This window comes from Vombatus ursinus, unplaced genomic scaffold, assembly GCF_900497805.2.
Source record: "Vombatus ursinus unplaced genomic scaffold, bare-nosed wombat genome assembly UNPS02011767.1, whole genome shotgun sequence".
In the NCBI taxonomy this organism is placed as follows: domain Eukaryota; kingdom Metazoa; phylum Chordata; class Mammalia; order Diprotodontia; family Vombatidae; genus Vombatus; species Vombatus ursinus.
Window position 1 is genome coordinate 4,043,384 of NW_020951545.1, and position 18,878 is coordinate 4,062,261.

The window sequence follows — 18,878 nt, forward strand, 5'->3', positions numbered from 1 at the left end:
TCTCTTCCAGCTTTCAAATTCCATGAATCTGTGATCACATCAAGGTGGAGGATCCCTCCAATGATGAACTTACTAACCATTTATTCATGTTTGCCCAGCCCATGCAATTCTCACTTATGTCCCTCCATAAGTTTGTCACATGGGTATCCAAATGCTGCTGGCATCCCTTACTCTCTCTCTCTCTCTCTCTCTCTCTTTCTGTTCTTAAATCACTTTCTCTTGATATCAGTGGAGTGCATAGATCTTCTGTCATTAATTCTTCACTCTCACCAGATGACCCACCTACCTTCTTTTTTGATCACACATCTCTTTGATGACATCCTTTATTCTGGATCATTATTCGCCTTGTGTTATGGCCAGCTCACAGTCACCATTGTCTCTTTTGCCTCGGGGTAATATTCCATTTTAATGCTTTAGAAAGTATGCTATTTCATGACTGATAGCGGTACAACCAAGACTGGTATTGATAATAAGGACCTTCATTTCTGAGAGGAGCCTGTGGTCACTCTTCAGATGAAAACATTGAGGTCCATGGAAGTTAATTGCCTGATCAAGATAATGAATTCTAGTGCATGACAGAACTGAGACTTGAAAGCAAGTCTTCTGACTCTCAATCTAATATTCTTTCCATTGTATCATGATGCTTGTTACACAGGTGTTGGCAAATGTGTAACATCGGCTCTCTGAAAAAAAATCTAGGTAGGACACACTTCTCTGTTTAGTCTGCATTATGAACATTTTCTCCAATACTCTTTTAAAGTATAGACAGTCAACAAAATAATAAATCAAGATCTGATTTGTATCAATTTCCAAGGTGGAAATGTTCAATTGGCTCTCATGAGCCAGTTTGAACTAGCTCCAGCATATCCCTTCTGCTATGCCAAAACCCCACCATTGTATTTACCTTTTATCTGAGGTTTGAGAATACACGTATTATGCAACCATGCATAATAAGTACACCAACATGAGGAAGATGTAGTTTGTTGCTCTGGGTCATAGGCTCTGTGTGAGACACTATGAGGGAGCTCAGAGGGAATAGTGATCCACAATACTAGGAAAGACCATCAACTTCTTTAATATATGTCCAATAAATACACAATCACCTATGATAGTTAATAGAGAGACACCCTCATCTCTAACTAACATTGACCAGTTAGAACCAATATGTAAAAGCAAATGTATTTGGGCAGAGGAAATATTATTCCTTTGAAAGTACTAAATAGCAAACATAAATCTCATTTCAAACAGCAGCTGGTCTAATAGGAATATGGTGCGAATGATGTGTGAGGTATAGCAATTAATCCAAATTGGAGTGCTGCATTACAAATAACAGCTTCTCAGCATTATCCAACTTGCATTAGATAATAAGAGTTTGAATAGAAGCTTTTGAGTAGCAGCTATCTAAAGATCTGGGGACAGAGTTCAAGCTCCGTAATTGGAGTTCTGGAGATAGGGCAATTAGACACATTGGGACTGAATCTCTGGAGAAGGGGGAGAAATAAACCCTATGTCAGTGACAGTAACATAAGGTAAGCAATCCTAACAAAACAGTTTCATGTTTCCTAACTTGTTCAAACAACTGAAGTCCAAGTTTTAGTTTATCTCAACATTAACTATTTTCATTTGATAAATGTTCATCTTATGTTTAAAAAAAAACCTAATCAATTTAATGTATTCATGTGAGGTTTAGGGTCAATGAGGGTGAAACTTAGGGAGAAGTTTTTTTCTAATATTTTCTAGCACTTAACCCCCCTTTTTGGTTAATTTAGCAATTAATGGTGACATTAGCTGTCTAATCAGTCCAAGATATTAGTCATAACATATCCACTCCATGAAAATGTGTTGTTGCAACAGGCAAACTGTTTGCATGCTGTGCTTGTGTTCTGCTGGGTACCATCTGAGAATCTGTACCACATGGATATTTTTCACATAAGGTTTTCATATTACCCGTAATGGAGGCTCAAGTTAAAGATTCAGCAGAAGTAAAGGAGTCTATGGCCCTGCTTCTTTTTGACAGACTATAAGGGAGCAAACTACCTTGGGCTCTAGGAGTCTCCACCACTGTCACAACAGCAACACACATAGCGAAGATTGTCCCAGCAACAGCTCCATTCTGTCTAATGCTTTATACAATGTGTTTTATACCTAGAAACTCAGAATAATAGTGCTAGACTTGCCTTAAACATCCTATCTGCCTCTGCTATGTCTCTCTTTTCCCATTTGCAAGTTGAGAATTACATTATCAGCCAGCAACTTAACATAGAAGACGTAGAAAAGATTAGGGCAAGACCTCCACGATGCTGGGATGGAAAGAGCCCCAAATCTTGATGATATTGTTGTGAAAGGTACGTGATTGATATAGGGGTTGTGGGAGTAGGGAGATTTAATTCTTATACCTATTTTGCACTTGGAAGAACATAGTCATAGATACATTAAGTGAGTTCATTAAGCTTGGCGTCTAGTTGGGAACAGAAATAGGCCTCCTGACACCCCCACTAAACCACATTTGCAAATACTAGCCAAAAGCTTCAGTTCCTTGGAATATTTTCACAAACACTTGCCCCAAACTGCATCCAGTGGCGGGACCATCTGCTTCCTGGAGAGAATTAGAGCCTATGCCATAGATTGTCTTTCCAACTATGCTGAGCAGCCTAATTTGGGTCCACTCTAATTTCCTATATACCTGGGATCTGTGCTGGGATGTCTGGCTGTACAGGCATACATATACTCTATGATAAATTCATTTGCATTATATATATATGTATATATATATATATGCATACCTATACACTAAAAACATCCCTGCTCACTCTTTCAAAATAGTCTAAAATTAAACAGTTTATTTTCCAGACTTTATTGAAAAAATAATTTCTTGGCTGAGATGCTGTAGACTACCTTTCAATCAGAAATAAATGAGAGAAAACAGGGATATAAATTAAAACTGCTGACACACGGAGGCTGAAATAAAGGACACTCTTAAGATAGTCTAAGTATCATTGGGAAGCACAAAGCTTAACTGAAGGAATGAGTATCTATAGTATTACTACTTACAATTCAGAGCTGGCTGCTATTAAAAAAAAAGAAAGAAAGAAAAGAAAAGACATGTGGCAGCCGGAAAAGGTAATTAATTTGGTGGTGTAAGCCTTCATAAATTATCAAGTATTCCCAATAGCAGGCCTGAAAAACTTACAGAGAACATGATCTGCCTTTAAATTACTTAGTTTGCTCACTACTAGAATTATTTTAAGGTGGTTGAGCTGTGACTGGTATTAAAAGATTTTTAAATTATTATTGAAGCTAATGGCCAGGTCCACCTTTAATGAAGGCCCTAATGTTCCTTTGGGTCACACACAAGCCAGCATCAGTGTCTAGAGGCTGTCATTCACCTCTCTAATGTACTCTAGCTTACAGAAATTAGTTATGGGGGAAAGGTTGCTGCTTCAACCAGGACTCCTATTTTCAAACTACAAATCGAGGGTTTTTCTGGGCGGTAAACTGTGATGGGCCTAATGGCTGTAGCATCCATAACCCTGGACACATCACACTTCCCTTAAGGGAATAAAGGTGCACACAAAGAGAAGGATGATTTTGAGAAAGAGTTTTTCATTTTCACAAGGTAATCTATACCCATGCTTTGCCTATTTAAATTTTTTCCTCCTGGGTCCAGAGTGAAAATGATTAAAGAAGAGTGAAATTTGAAATTTTGTTTCCAGGGTTTTGAGGCATAAGAGAGGATGAGTGACCCTGCTACTGTAGCTGAGGGTTTAGAGGAGGCCCTGACTTATAAAAGTGAGAAAGCATCACAATGTTATAGAGGGGAAAGAGAGATACGTGCTGAAATCAAAAGTCAGGTGCTTATTTTGTCTTCCTTCCTCCAGAAAGATCTTCCTGATCGTCAGAGGGGTGTTAGGGCAACTGATGCTTTCAATTTCAAGCTTTGCGGCTTCCAAGAGATAGACGAGAACACAGAGGAGCATGGTTGCTGGAAGCCAGTGGTACAGAGATGACCCCACAAACAGAGCAGAGACAAGGGTAAAGACAGGAGACCCCAAGTTCTAAGACTGCTAGCTATTATAACTTCTATTATGTGGGACAGCTGGAAAGGATGACAGATTTCTCTCACCACTCTTCCTCCTGGTCTCCTCTGTTACATATTCTGTGGTCCTGAGATTTGGGTCCCAGAAATATACCTTTCGTATGTCTATTTTTTTCCTTTCTTTTATTTATTTCTGATGAATCCTGTTTACATGTACTTCAAGGAGCTTTCAACCACACTCAAAAAATTGTGTGGGTAAATAGAAAATAGAAGTTTCCACTTTTACTATGTTCAATGAACTTTTTTTATCATAATATGTTAGATACCTGAGTCTTGTGGATGTTAGGAGTAGGAGCAGGGTGGTAAAAAGAGAAAAGGAAACTCAAATATGAGGTTGGGACTCAGGAGCTATGTACAGAACATAGCCTTTATATTTAATGCTCCAAGTATTAAAGGAAGCAAGATGACTCAGCAGTTAGAGTAATGGATTCAGCTTAGGAAGACCTGAATTCAAATCCTTCCTCAGCTCTTCTCAAGCAGTGTGGTCCTGGGCAAGTCACTTAAACTCAAAGTTTCAATTTTCCCATCCACAAAATGGGGATAATAATAGCACCTACTAGGTTGAGGATTAAATTATATAACATGAGATAAGTGATTATTAATAACCAGTGATATGGGGAGATTCAGATTTTCCATTTTTTCTTTTATTTTTATTTTTCAAGGTCTCAGTCTCTGAAAGTTGAACTAATCTTCTCCTTTATCCAGACCCCACTCAAGTGGGATAGCCACTGTGTTCTACTCAGGTTTGGTTGGGGATAAATTCTTTGAACAGATTGCCCAAGGCTGGGAGTAACTTACAAGTTAATGACATATTAAAAGTTCAGGTACAGCCCCTCATTCTCTCATTAATTGTTAACCAATCAAAGCTGATCACCACCCTGGGGAACACCCCTCTTCCAATGGGCATATAAGCTATTAGCCTGCCACCATGACGGTCTTTGGTCTAAGAGAAAATAACCAAACGACCATTCTTTTGTTAGTAAACATGCTGGCATTTTTAATAAAATTATTAAATTACCAGAAATTGTCTCTCAAACTTTTTAATGGCCACAGATGTTTGACAAAAAAGTGCTTTGCAACCTTAAAAAATTGTATAAATGCTATTTGTTGTTATCATAATAAATAGTGTTCCATTTTATTCCCCATTCTAGGTCTGGCCAGTGTTATGCTGAAATTGTGAGCTCAGTAAACAGGGAGCAGTCTCAGAATCTGGAGGGTGAACACTATCTATTAACCAGTTGAAATCTATAGCAGTCCTTGAAGAAGGCTATCCATGCAAGCCCTGAAGAGATTCTGAGCAGACCACTGAGTTTTTTGGTAATTCAGATACTTTGTTCTCTAATTTGGTTAACAATGCCATGAAACCATCTTTCTGTAGTTTATGTAAGACAGTGCTCTATCTGAATCCCATGGGCACCGGATAGGGGCCACAAGGGATGCAGGTGTCACAACAATAAGGTTCACAGTCAGTCAACCAACATTTATTAAGCATTTATTATGCACCAAGTAGTGAGTTAAGCATTGGGGATACAAAGAAAGGTAAAAAACAGGGTTCCCACCCTCTAAGAGCTCCCATTGTCATCAATCCTACAAAGACTAGTGGCTGAAACAATGAACAGTGAAACAGGTCATGGGTTTGACAGTGGCCTTCAACATGTCACTCAGGAACTATGGTAGTTTTTCTACTTATAAAATCAGGGTATTCTTCTTTCCTCTTTTCTAAGGTTATAGTGAGACTTTAGAACACATGTAGCTATTTTTCCCCTCCATTCCAGTGGTTATCAAATGTTTCGAGGCAGCAGATTGTTTTGGTGGGACCTGCACACCTAAAACATTCTTAGTAACTTTCGAATAGAAAACACTCACATAACGCCTTTAAAATAGTTGCATCCATCCCTTTAGTTGAGATACCCATAAGCAATATTATAAGTAAATAATTCGAAAGAATTGACAGCTACACCATAAATATCAATACTGTAAGAGACCACCTTCTCTGGATGCCTAACATGCCCTTACAGACTGCCTTCAGTCAATAGGTCGAACTCTGTGAACCTTTAGTCTATACCCACGGGAGGTCGATTTTAGGTTCAACTTAATCGCTGCTAAATTCCTTTGAGGGTACTCATGTACTTTGCAATGGTTTTAAAAACCTGTTTTATTCTGTTCAAAATATGTTTAAGATGTTTAATCTAGTCATTCAAGCATCTGTAATTTCATCAGTGTGGTTACTCAGGCATCTTCAAATAGAATGATCCTAAGATTCAGATCTGGAAGGGACCTCAGAAAACATTTAGTCCTGACCCTCAATTTTACAGATGAGGAAACTGAGCAGAGAGACTAAAAAACTAGGTCATGGTCACACAATTTGGAAGTATCCAAGGTGAGTTTTGAAACTAGGTCTTCCTGACTTTGAGTACAGCACCAAACCTACACTGCCAAAAATCTGGGAGTGTGCCTTCATCCTATGGGGAAAGCTGTATTCTAAGAGCACCTCTCATTCTAGACAGCTACACTGCAGTTAAAGGCAGACATAAAATTCTCAATTAACTTGCTTTGGGAGCAGGTAGTAACGCTACTGCTCACTCCACAGAAAATAGCCCATTTTGGGGGTACTGATTAATTCTTTTAACCTATCAGTCCTCCCTGTTTCCTGGCAGCATCAGCCTATCAAGATTGTCAAGCTCTTTGAGTAAATGGGAGAATTGTTTTGTAAAATATTGTGGATTACAAGTTCCTGAATATTCGATTAGAAAATCCACTTTTTTCTTTTCTTTTTTTTTTTTTTTTGCTTCTTGTGTATCCAGTTCCTGCAATTACAAGGTGTATTAAACTGGGTCATGACCAAGATGATTGATAAAAACCACCCCACATTAAAATATGGAGAGGAGGAAACTTGCATGAAAGTAGAAAATGCATTTCTTCTGCAAATAACAGATAAGCCAAAATGAGGTCAGAGCATTATCGCTGCCTCTCTGTGTCAAAAATTTCTCTTTTATGGTAAGCAAAAGCAAGATGAATATGCACAGACATGCTTCCCCACTTGAAGGAACTACAGAGCTGAGTGCAGAGTAGATTGTCATGGCTCAGACTCTTCAGTCCCACGAATGCCCCAGTGGAAAGCAAAATCAATTTCCTTACCAAATGTATGCCTAAACCCTCACCAACCAGCCCTCCTGCCACTGTCATTTCTTAGGTTGCTGTAAGGTTATTGATTGTCATTAGACTCTCCATCCTAGGCAACTTGACAGAAGTTCACTCCAACTAGTCAAAGATACCATCAGATTGCTTAGTAAAAGGTTACCAGTGCTGTCAATGGACCTTCCCATTAGAAGGACTAGCCCTAGTTGCAATAGGGTTGTGCTCCAGCTGCTACCATCCCAAAGGGCATGATTGATTCTTCCTACCTCCTACCCCCATGCTTCCATCTCTGTGCCCTCATGACCCCAGCATCTGTCTCTCATCTCCACGCATTTTCTCTAGCTACCTCCCATGCTTAGAACATTCCTTCCTCCACTCAGACTATTGACCTCCCTGGCTTCCTTTAAGTCCCAACTAAAATCCCATTTTATACAGGAAGCCTTTCCCAACTTCTCTTTGTTTATATGTTGTCTCCCCTATTAGATTGTAAGCTCTTTGAGATCAGGGACTGTCTTTTGCCTCTTTTCGCATCCCCAGAACTTAGTATTGTGTCTGACACATGATAGGCACTTCATAAATATTGATTGATTGATTGCTTCCAACTTCGCCCCCCTCCCAGATTCCTATGGCCACTGTACATCTTTCTCACCCCTCTACAGTGTTAACTTCTTTTTTTCTTAGAAAAGAGCTGCTATAAATATTTTATATATAGATCACTTTCCTCTTTATTTGATTTCATGGATTTGGGAAAGACAGTTGCCACTCCTCCTTCCCATGTCCCTCATCCCAAGACACTGATGTTCAGCATGGGAGCAGCTGGGAGAATCAGCGACAAAGGCAGTTTGCTTGCTGGTCACACCCATGGTAGCTGCTACCCTACTCTCCCCAGTAAATTTAGCCTTAGCTCTCTGTGTTACTCTCTTCCTCTGCCCTTTGCATCTCTTATATCCTTGGCAACATTGCTCTGCTGTGCAGAGGAAATGCAAAGATTCTTGCATTTAAAGTCAGGCAACCTGAATTAGAATTAGTAGTACCAGTAGCAACACTTAATACCTATGTGGCCTCAAACAAGTTGGAATCTCAGTTTCCTCATCTTTAAAATGATGACATTATATTAGGTGGCCTCCAATGTCCTTTCTAAGTCTATGATCCTACCATCCTAGAACTCTTCCACATTCCTTCTGTCTTCTAGTGCTTGCTGAAATCGTTAGTTTTTTTTTCCTGAAGAAACCAGTCTTTTGACTTTACCATGAGTCAAGTCAACTCAACAAGCATTTATTAATCATCTACTATGTACCAGGCAGGGTGTTAAGTGATAGAGATGCAGAGAAAGGTAAAAAAGATGAAATCCTTGATCTCAAGAAGTTCAATAGGCAATAAATAATACCAGAAGGGCAAGTGGAGAAAAAGGGTAGAGAATGTTTGTGACTTGATAGTCAGGGCTGAGTTGGCTATGGAGGATATAGGGTTGAGTGTCAGTGGCCAGCAGCAATCCTCCTATCTGACCCATTCTGTCCAAATCCTTATTGTTGTCATCTCTGGATTTACAGATCACCCTCTCTCCTTCCCACTAAGTTCAGCACCTGGCTTCTCAACTTCAACCCCTCTGAAAATCCTTCTCTCTCATTTTCTCAGTCTCCTTTGACCTCTGTCTTCATATTCACCCCTTAGATACCCCACCTCCCACTAAAAGTTCAAATAAATTTGCTCCAGGTGTCAAAATCCCTAGTAATAGTTCTGCCACTTATAAGAAGAGACTTAGAAAACTTCAAGGAGAAACCCCCTCTTTAAGATTATGCTGTTCCTTCCCCCCCCACCCATTATACCGGCCTTTTCTGTTTGACAATTTCTGGATATTGCCTCTTTCTAGGCAGCCATACTGATGAAAACCTAAGTTACAAAATCATAGGATCACAGATTTAGAATCTGAAGACATCTTAAAGGTCATCTAGTCCAACATTCTTATTTCACCAATGAAGATATTGAAGACCAAGGATGTCAAATAACTAATCAAAGGCCTCTTGGGTAGTTAGTGGCAGAGCTTGGATTGCAGTGAAGATATTCTGAATTTAAATGCAGCATTTCCCCTGTTCTAAATTCAATCTCATCAGACCAATCCAACAGACACTGATTAAATACCTACTATGTGCAAGGCATTGTGCTGAGCCTGAGAGGAATACAAATATGTTGCAGAAATGATCCCTTTCCCTCAAGATGCTCTCGGTATAGTTGGGAATCTAAGAACTGAAGGCTAAATAGGCTCCAGTAGGTATGCATTACCCTTAAGGAAACAACTGCTCTTCACTTCTGGAGAACAGTATAAAGAAAATAACTTCAACTGATAAAATGTCTTTTTAATTGGAATGAATGAATTTATTAGAGGGGACGCTTGAACTGATCAACTTAGTAACATATAGAAGCTTTGATCTGCCTTCCACAGCTCATTTTCATGGTTCTTCAGAGGAGGCACTACAGGAATCCACATCCCTGGAGGAGAGCCAGCTCAGCAAGGGGGTTAGAAGAGGAAATATGTATTCATAGTCTCATATTCACTCCTGCAACTGTCTCCCTTTGAAAACCAGGGCAGATTGCTTCACACTTCAACACCTGAGTGGATCTATGGTTTCAGTAATGGGAATAATAATAAGAAAAGTAACTGTAGCACTTTAAAGTTTTGCAAAGTATTTTACAAATACTGTCTTATTTGATCCTCAAAAATGACCCTGGGATATAGATGCTATTATTCTCCTCCCTGTTCTACAGATGAAGAAACTGAGGCAGACACAGGTTAGGTGACTTGCCCAGGGTCACACAACTAGTAAGTATCTGATGGTAGAATTGAACTCAGGTCTTCCTGATTCCAGGTACAGCCCTCTATCCACTGTGCCATCTAGCTGCTCCCTTCTACAGTTGAACATCTTCATGTGTGCAGTTTCCCAAAATGCAATTGGGTTTGCTTTCTTTCTTCTATTAGTTTCTGTATCTAATTCATTATCCATATGCTGCACCACCCCAGATAATATGTATTGGTATAATAACCTCAATGGACTAGCTATCTAAATGCTCGTTCTTATAGAGAAAGTGGCAACTAGGTGGCACAATGGAGAGACCACTGGACTGGGAATCAGGAAGATTTATCTTCCTAAATTCAAATCCAGTCTTAGATACCTACTAGCTGTGTGACCCTGGACAAGTCACTTAACCTTCTTTGCCTCAGTTTCCTCTTCTGTAAAATGAGCTGAAGAAGAAAATGGCAAACCACTCCAGTATCATTGCCAAGAAAACTCCAAAAAGGGTCACAAAGAGTCAGACATGACTGAAAAATGTCTGAACCACAACAATAAAAGAGGAAGGGACTGGACCTGTGATTTCATTGTCATAAGGAAATTCACTCTGCCAATGTAGGTTGGCACATCCCCTGCAAGCTCTCAGATGGACTATGAGTTAGGCTTGTTCTATCTTGCCCTAGACAACAGAAGTTGGAACAATAAATGACTTTTAATAATTAGAGCTATCCCAAAGGACAATAATGGGCTACCTCAAGAAGTAAGTGTTTTGTGTGTGTGTGTGTGTGTGTGTGTGTGTGTGTGTGTGTGTGTGTGTGTGTGTAACACAGAGGTCTTTAAACAAAGGTTGAATGACCCCTTGTTGGGAATATGGTAGAGTAGGGGTGTCAAACTCAAATAGAATTGCTCCTCCCCCACTAAACCATATGTAAGGATCCCTGTGGGCAGCATGCTAAATTAGAAAACTACATATTAACATTATCTGTTTTCTATTGTATTTTTAAGTTTATTGTGTTAAACATTTCTCAGTTAATTTTTGTTTTGTTTTTTTTTGGTGAGGCAATTGGGGTTAAGTGACTTGCCCCGGGTCACACAGCTAGTAAGTGTCAAGGGTCTGAGGTCAGATTTGAACTCAGATCCTCCTGAATCCAGAGCTGGTGCTCTTTCCATTGTGCCACCTACCTGCCCACTCCCCAGTTCATTTTAATCCAACATTGGTGAATGTTGGAGAAGCCCAGGAATATGTATTTGACCCCTTTGTTGTAGAGGAAACTTTTGTTCAGGTATGGGTTAGATAGATGACCTTGGAGGCCCTTTCGGTTTTAAGATTTTATACTTGTGACCCTGTGCTTTGTTGTTCCTCAGTTCGGGCTCCATCTTGGTTTAGGAATTCTTCTAGCTGGTCCAAGACCTCTTTAGTCACACTACTTCAGCCATTCTACTACCGCTGACTCATATGCTATAGGTCCTGGTTTAGGCCAACATCTCCACATCGCCCTGCCATCTCTGGAGCCAGGTGGCTCCCTGAAATGACCACGTGAAGGAAGCTTCCCTCCAGGAAAGTGAGACCCAGTCTATATGTAGTTCTATGTGTAATGCTATTGTACCTTTTCAGGAAACAGATCTATATAGGTATATAGGTGTAGATATTGATAGAGCTATATATTAGATGTATGTGTATATAGATATATTTCAATGATCTGTGATAGTTTTCTTTTTGGCAAACACTTCCACCACCAATGCATATAGCAATCCCTCTTCAACTTAGTTGTCAGTTTTTGTCAGTCTTTGAAAACTGGTATGGTATAAAAATTCATTACCCTACAGCCAGGCTTGTGATGAGCCTTTCCAAATTTAGCTAGGCTGGTCCTCAGACAACAGGCTCTTACTTAAATCCTGTCTAGCTTTGTAGGACTTATATTTGTATAAGTCATGGCCATGTATCAGAATGAAAATGTGAATCATAGGGTGTCAGACACTTTCCTTTTTTTTGATTGTATGGGTCTGCATAAAGCTTTTACTCTTATTGTATAACCTTTAAGAACATGGGGCGCACCTCTAAACCATGATGAAGCATCAAAACAGGACACCAAAAAATAAGTAGATAGGTGGATGGATATAGAGTGGATATATAAAAAATTGAGAAACAAATTACGTATGGCAACAATTTCTAAATAATGCACTCTAAATTATTCTAGTTTGAATTCATTAGCACAACTCTTCAATACCCTTCATTCCTGTTGAATCTCAATCTTTCTCTCCCTCCCTCTCCTGCTCTCCTCTTTTCTCCAATTTCTTCTTTCCTCTCCCCATCTCTCTCTGTCTCTCTCTGTTTCTCTCTTTCTCACTGTAAAATGGGCATGATAACAACTCTTCTTGTTGTTAAGGATCAGATGTGATAATATTTATAAAGTACTTAGCACAATGCTTGGCACACGGGAGGCATTTAATAAATGCTTGTTTCTTTCATTTCTCTCTTTCTTGCTCACCTTGACCTCTAGCATCTCAGCACTCACAGAAAATCCATGGCCACTTGGAAGGCAGAGATATTACATGCTGATATACCAGGATATAGCAAGCCCCAGGACAGACTATGATAGGCCTAAGGAATTAGTAACACTCTTTTCTTTAAGAAAGGAACTTCCAAACTGGGGCATGGGGAAAGGAGAGAGAAAAGCTCAGCAAACCACTTGGTTGTGTGTAGCCTGGGAACCAGCCAATCAAATGATAATATAGGTTACAGATGCACAAATGTTGTGTTAAGGAGTTTTGTGTGACTAAAGTAGGTACCACATTTAAGCAAAGTCTGAAATCTTTAGGTGCTGTTTTTTGACCAACAAGCCCAGAGAAAAGAGAAGCTGTCCGACTAGCATTATCATTTCATTGCTAAACAAAAAGACAGGAAAGAGCACTCGTTGTTTTAAGCAGTAGTCAATTGCTTTGTTAGTCCTTAGAAATCACCAATGTTAAAATCCATAAGGTTCCTTTTTATCACTTCAAGAGTTTTTCTTCCTAGTGGAACCAGTAGGAAATGGGGAATGTGTTTATTTGGATGGAGAGTATAGGGAGGGCCTGGGTCAAAGATGTTTCTCCTTTATATAACTATCTGTGGAATTACGAGATTCAGGATGAGACAGAGCCAGATTTAGTCAAAAAAGACCTGGGTTCAAGTTTTGCCTCTGACCTATCCTGGCTGTGTGACCCTGAGCAAGTTACTTAACCTCTCAATCTCCCCAGGCAACTTTATAAGTCTCTAAGTTGAAGACAAGGCTCTGGCTTGCACTGGTAAAGGGAACATCTTCCACAAAAGGACATTCTGATTTCTTTGGGAAGCTCTCATTGAGGAAACTTCTCTCTCTTCCAAAGTGGACTAGCAACTATTCTCCAAATTGTCATAGAATTGCCTAAAGCAGGGAGAGATTAGGTGGCCTGCCATGTTCACACAGGAAAATGTGTGTAAAATGTATGTATATAAAAGGCACTTAAAAAATGCTACTTGATATATAAATTTATTAATATATACAAGCTGATTAATATGTGGATATATACACATTGATATATGTCTATTGTATATAGTATATTGGTATTGATGTGTACATATGTATATATGTGATATGATTTTTATATGTAGACATGTAAGATTTTATTGATATATGAATATAAGGGCCATGTGTGTATTTATACACATATATATTTGTATGCATTTTGCAGACTCATACAATCAAGAAAGACAAAGGAAAGTGCCTGACGCCTTATGATTTGCGTTTTCATGTTGATACGGGGCCAAATACATACCAATATAGCCTTTCCAAATACTTCATTCATGTTGGTGCATGAGCAAATATATGTACATATAAAACTTTTTCTAATATTGCATTGTTTAATGCAGCTCAGCTTTTCTTGGGCGTTGCAAAATCTTCTTCTGGTTTCTCTAACTACAGAGAGTGCTTTCATTCACGAGTGGAGGCAGGCTAGGAACAAGTGGCTAGGAGCTCTCTCTGTCCCTGGTGGCCTTTCAGGACCACAACTGTGCTCCTGGGGATGGCAGGTGTCAGAGACATTTTGCTGCACTGCAGGAAGTGTTAGTTCATGCCCAAGACCCTGGTGACACTGACTGGTGCAGCTGAACGGGCAGCATACTTCACTGACATGGTTTAATTGATTAAACCTTGAGAACCTGCTGAGTCTCTGCCAGAGGCACTCCTGGGATTGATGGCAGCCAAGTTTCACATTTATAGGTTTCCCTCCACCGTGATACCTGACATTTTAAAGGCTGAGCCAGCAACCCTTCTCTGGTGATAGCCTCCAGAGAAGAGACTTGTGTTAAGTAACAATAAGAGCTCCCGCTTATACAGATCCTTTCTTAGCACTTCAGAAGCTATTATCTCAACCTCTTCTTCCAGCATCCTGAGAGGGGTGAGTTGAAGTATTCTGATCCTATTTTCCATGGAAGGAAACAAAGGCACACAGACAGCATATGCACCTGACAGGACAACCATTAAAATCCAGGTGTCCCAACTTCTAGAGTAAGGCTGCTTTCTCCACTCCAAAGCTAAGGCTTGAAAAAACACTCCACAGACTTCAGAAGCTAGCTAGTTTTCCTTTTCTGGAAGGAAACTGAATTTTAATAAAAGCAGAGGTGGTAAAGTATGATAAACACACTTTTATCCATGTTATTTAAAATCCAGCAGGAAAAGTGAAACTTGAACATATTCAATCTAAGGTGAATTTTTCTTGAGCACACACACACACACACACACACGCCCACACACACACACACACGCACACACACACACACACACACACACACACACACTTGTTCTTGAGCCAGAGAAGTAAAAGTTTGCTTTCATGACTTCAAGTTACTTTGACCATTTCAGAAAAAAGTGCCCTCCTTAATCATTAATCTGCAGGCTTCTTTTAAACTAGAAGGGTCTCAGACAGAAATGGGAGGGCAAATACTTTCATTTAGAGATTCTATTTTCTCTACAATACTGCAGCATGAAAAATAGGGAGAGAACATTCATCATCATCGTCATCATCATCATCATCATCATCATCATCATCATCATCATCAAAAGAAAGCCAAACAAGTCATCTAGGATGACTGTCACAAATCCAAAAAGAAGCTCCAGAGACTAAGGCAGTTTCTTCTAAATGTTTTTGTAATACTTTGCAGGATTATACATATAGACCTGGAAAGCCCCTCAAAAGCTATTCAGCCAATCACCTCATTTTACAGATAAGGAAACTGAGGCCCAATGAGGTTAAGTTTCTTGTATAAGTTTCCAGAGTCAGAGGCAAAATTTGAACTTGGGCCCTTTAAATCCAGAGCCATTGGCTCTTTCCATTGCACCACTTTAGACATTTGGTAAATTCTAAATATAATGACGAATTCTGCCCTCATTTAGTTGTTTCTCACATGTTTCAAGATAAATTGAATAGTTAATTTTTAACATAAAGAAATGTGAAGGAATCATGGTCAGAATGGAACTGACATAAAACAACAGGAAGGATTATTTTCCTTTTCTTGAACAGTTTTACCCCACTTCAAATCTAATAAAACCTAATATTGATTAAAACATACTATTTATTAATAAATTGTGGTAGGCACTGGGCATGCAAAGACAAAAATTAAATAGTCCTTGTCCTCAAAATTCTCTTGGAACACAACATGTATATAAGCATATTATAGATATATATACATATTTATACACAGAATATGAGATAATTGTTTTGGGACCAGGAAAGGTTTCATGTATAAGGTAATAGTTCAGTTGAGTCTTGAAGGAAACAAGGGATTTTAAGATGCAAAGGTGAGAATACACCAGAGCAAAGGCATGACAGCATGAAGATGTGTGGGAAAGAGGAAGTCCAATTTGACTAGACCAAAGAGTGTGGGATGGACAGCAATTTATAATAAGGACAGAAAAGTAAGTTGGGTCCAATTTTTGTATGGCAATGTATATTTTATTCTATGGGCAATACGGAATCACTGGAGTCTTTTGAAATGGGGAGGATCATGGTCAGACCTGCAGTTTAGGAAAATCAGTTTGATAGTTATATTGAGGATGGATTGGAGTGGTGAAAGACTTGAGGAAGGGGGATTATTTAGTGGCCTCCTAACAATAGTCTAGGTGAGAGGTATTGAGGCTTTAAACTAGTATGGTGGCTGTGTGAATAGAGAGAAGGAGGAAGGCAGTCTCTGTACTCTAAGAATTTATTTCCTGCTGGATCGTTGAGGTTCTTTGGGAGGTATATTTGAATATCCTCTAAAGAGTATCTAAAACATAGTTCAAAACTTTTTTTGAATCTAATAAAATTGCTGAACATTTGTTAGAAACTTTAGACCCTCTGAAGGAACTGTAATATATTTACTCACCCATCATTAGCCTAGTTACCTCAAAGAGTTGGATTGAAGGAATATTTTCCTTCCCTCTGAGCCAAGAAAGTCACAGTGTTTGCATCCTCCAGACCTTGAAGCGGGAGTTATGATTCAATATTTCTTAAAGATAGGAAGCTCAATATCACCTAAGTTTCCAAATGGAAAATGTACCCTTACTGAAGATAATTTTTATAAACAATGTGGGTAATGAAATAACAATAGGGAACAGTTCTCAATAGATCTAGAGACTATTAAAGAATTTTCACAGCAAAAACTGATTTTTCCCCTTTGGAATTGTCATGTATTTCTATTTAACTTGGAGCTCTGAAATTTAACACCTAACACTCCTGGTTTTCTGAAAGTCAGAACAGGAAAAAACTCTTCATATTTTGCATTGAAGTACATGGGAAAAAGAAAGAAAACCTGATAACTTTTCTATGGTCTTAGCTAGTTTAAAACCCTAAGCATAAATTCCTTATTCAGGTTTGTTATGCAATTCCCCTTTCTCCCCCTCAGGAGCATTGTAAACTCAACATGTCCAAAGCTGAACTAATTATCATTTCCCCCAAAACCTTCCCCTCTTTCTAACTTTCCTATTACTATTGAAGGTACCACTATCCCCCCAGCCACCCAAGCTTATAACCTAAGCACTCACTCAGCTCCTCACTCTCATTCTCTATATCCACTTGGTTGTCAAAGCCTGTTGATTTTACTTTTGTAATTTCTGTCTCAAATGAATCCTTCTCTCCTCTGACACTGCAACCATTCTGGTGAAATCTCTCATCAGTTCACCCCTGGACTATTGCATCAACCTTTAGGTTGGTATTCCTAATACAATTCTCTCCCCACTCCATTCCATCTTCCACTCAGCTGTCAAAGTGATCTTCCTAAGGCTCATGTCTGGCCACGTTGCTCCTCCTACTCAGTAAACTTTAGTGACTCTCTGTCACCTCCAGGATCAACATAAATCCTTCATTTGCTGCCTTCAAAGCTTTTCATAACCCACCACCTCCAAGTTTCCAGTATTCACTCATTTACGCCCCCACCCTCAATATACTCTGGAATCCAATGACACTGACCTCTTTGTTATTCCTCACACAAGACACCCCTTCTCCTGACTCTGGGAATTTTCACTGTCTGTCTCCCATGCATGAAATTCTTTCCCTCATCATCTGTCTCTATATATTCTATATTTATTTGGTTTCTTTCAAGTCCCACCTAAAATCCAACTTTCTACAGGAATTTTCCCTAATCCCTCTTAATTCTCAGTAAATTATTTCAAATTTATTCTAGATATATCTCGACTGTACATAGTTCTCTGCCTGTTGTCTCTCTTAGGCTTAAAGTTCCTTGAGGGCAGTGACTGTCTTTTGCCTTTCTTTGTATCCTTAGCACGATGCCTGGCATATAGTATGTGCTTAATAAATTCTTTTTGCTTCAATTTGATTTTATTCTGGACTAATCACAACCACTCACAGGCTGATATTCCTCATTTGTGTATAAAATGAAGATAATAACTGAAGCACCTACCTCACAGGGTTGTTGTGAGGCTCAAACAAGCTAATGTATGAAAAATACTTTGTAAACTATATAAATATAAGTTGTTTATTACCTAAACTATTGCATAAATCTCAATTATTATTACTTTTCCCAGGATATTAAGAAAGAAGTTACTATTTGACTCTTCTGGAAACCCAGGGCTTCAGAAAACAAATAAAGGAAGCAGGGTATTTATTTAATCAATCATTAAATCAACATTATTTTTTAAGTGCCTAGTATATGCTAGACATTGTGCCAGGTGCTGGGTTAAAAAGATAAAAATTAAATAATACCTGACCTTGAAGAGTTGAAATGGTATCTGAGGAGACAATGTGTGACAATGTGTATGTACATGAGCACATTTATGGTGAATACCAAATATTGTTTGTCCTTGCTTTTCAAAGAGGACCAATGACATCACAGGTGATGTCTTGACTTACATACGAATTGGATTTAAGCGAGGCAGAGTTGCATAAAGTCATCAGCCTCATTCTCTCTTCCAGAGTCATCAAAGTCCAGAGGCAAGAAAAAAGTCAAGACAACTGGGGATGGCCCAGGAAGCAGTAGATGACCTTGGAGCCTTTGATGTCTGTTTACGCTCCATGAGCTCCACATTTCTTGCTTTAGCAGACTTCGTTGCTGTCGAAACAAATTGTTCTCATCTACCCATTCCATCAAGTGAAATCTCCACATACTTGTAATAGACATCCCCCAAACTTACCCAATGGGTTTTAGACCTGCTGTTTATCCTCAATCCAGGTTAGCCCATCCGCTTAGACAATTTTACTGGGGTGTAGCTGCTACACATGCTACAGCTTCTTGGAGCCACAGGCAAGAGTTGAGTAAATCAGGTGAACACTAACAGTGAATGAGCAGCTCTGCGAAGAGCTTGGTAAGCTTTTACACCAGAGGTGCTGGTGATCCCTGAGCACCC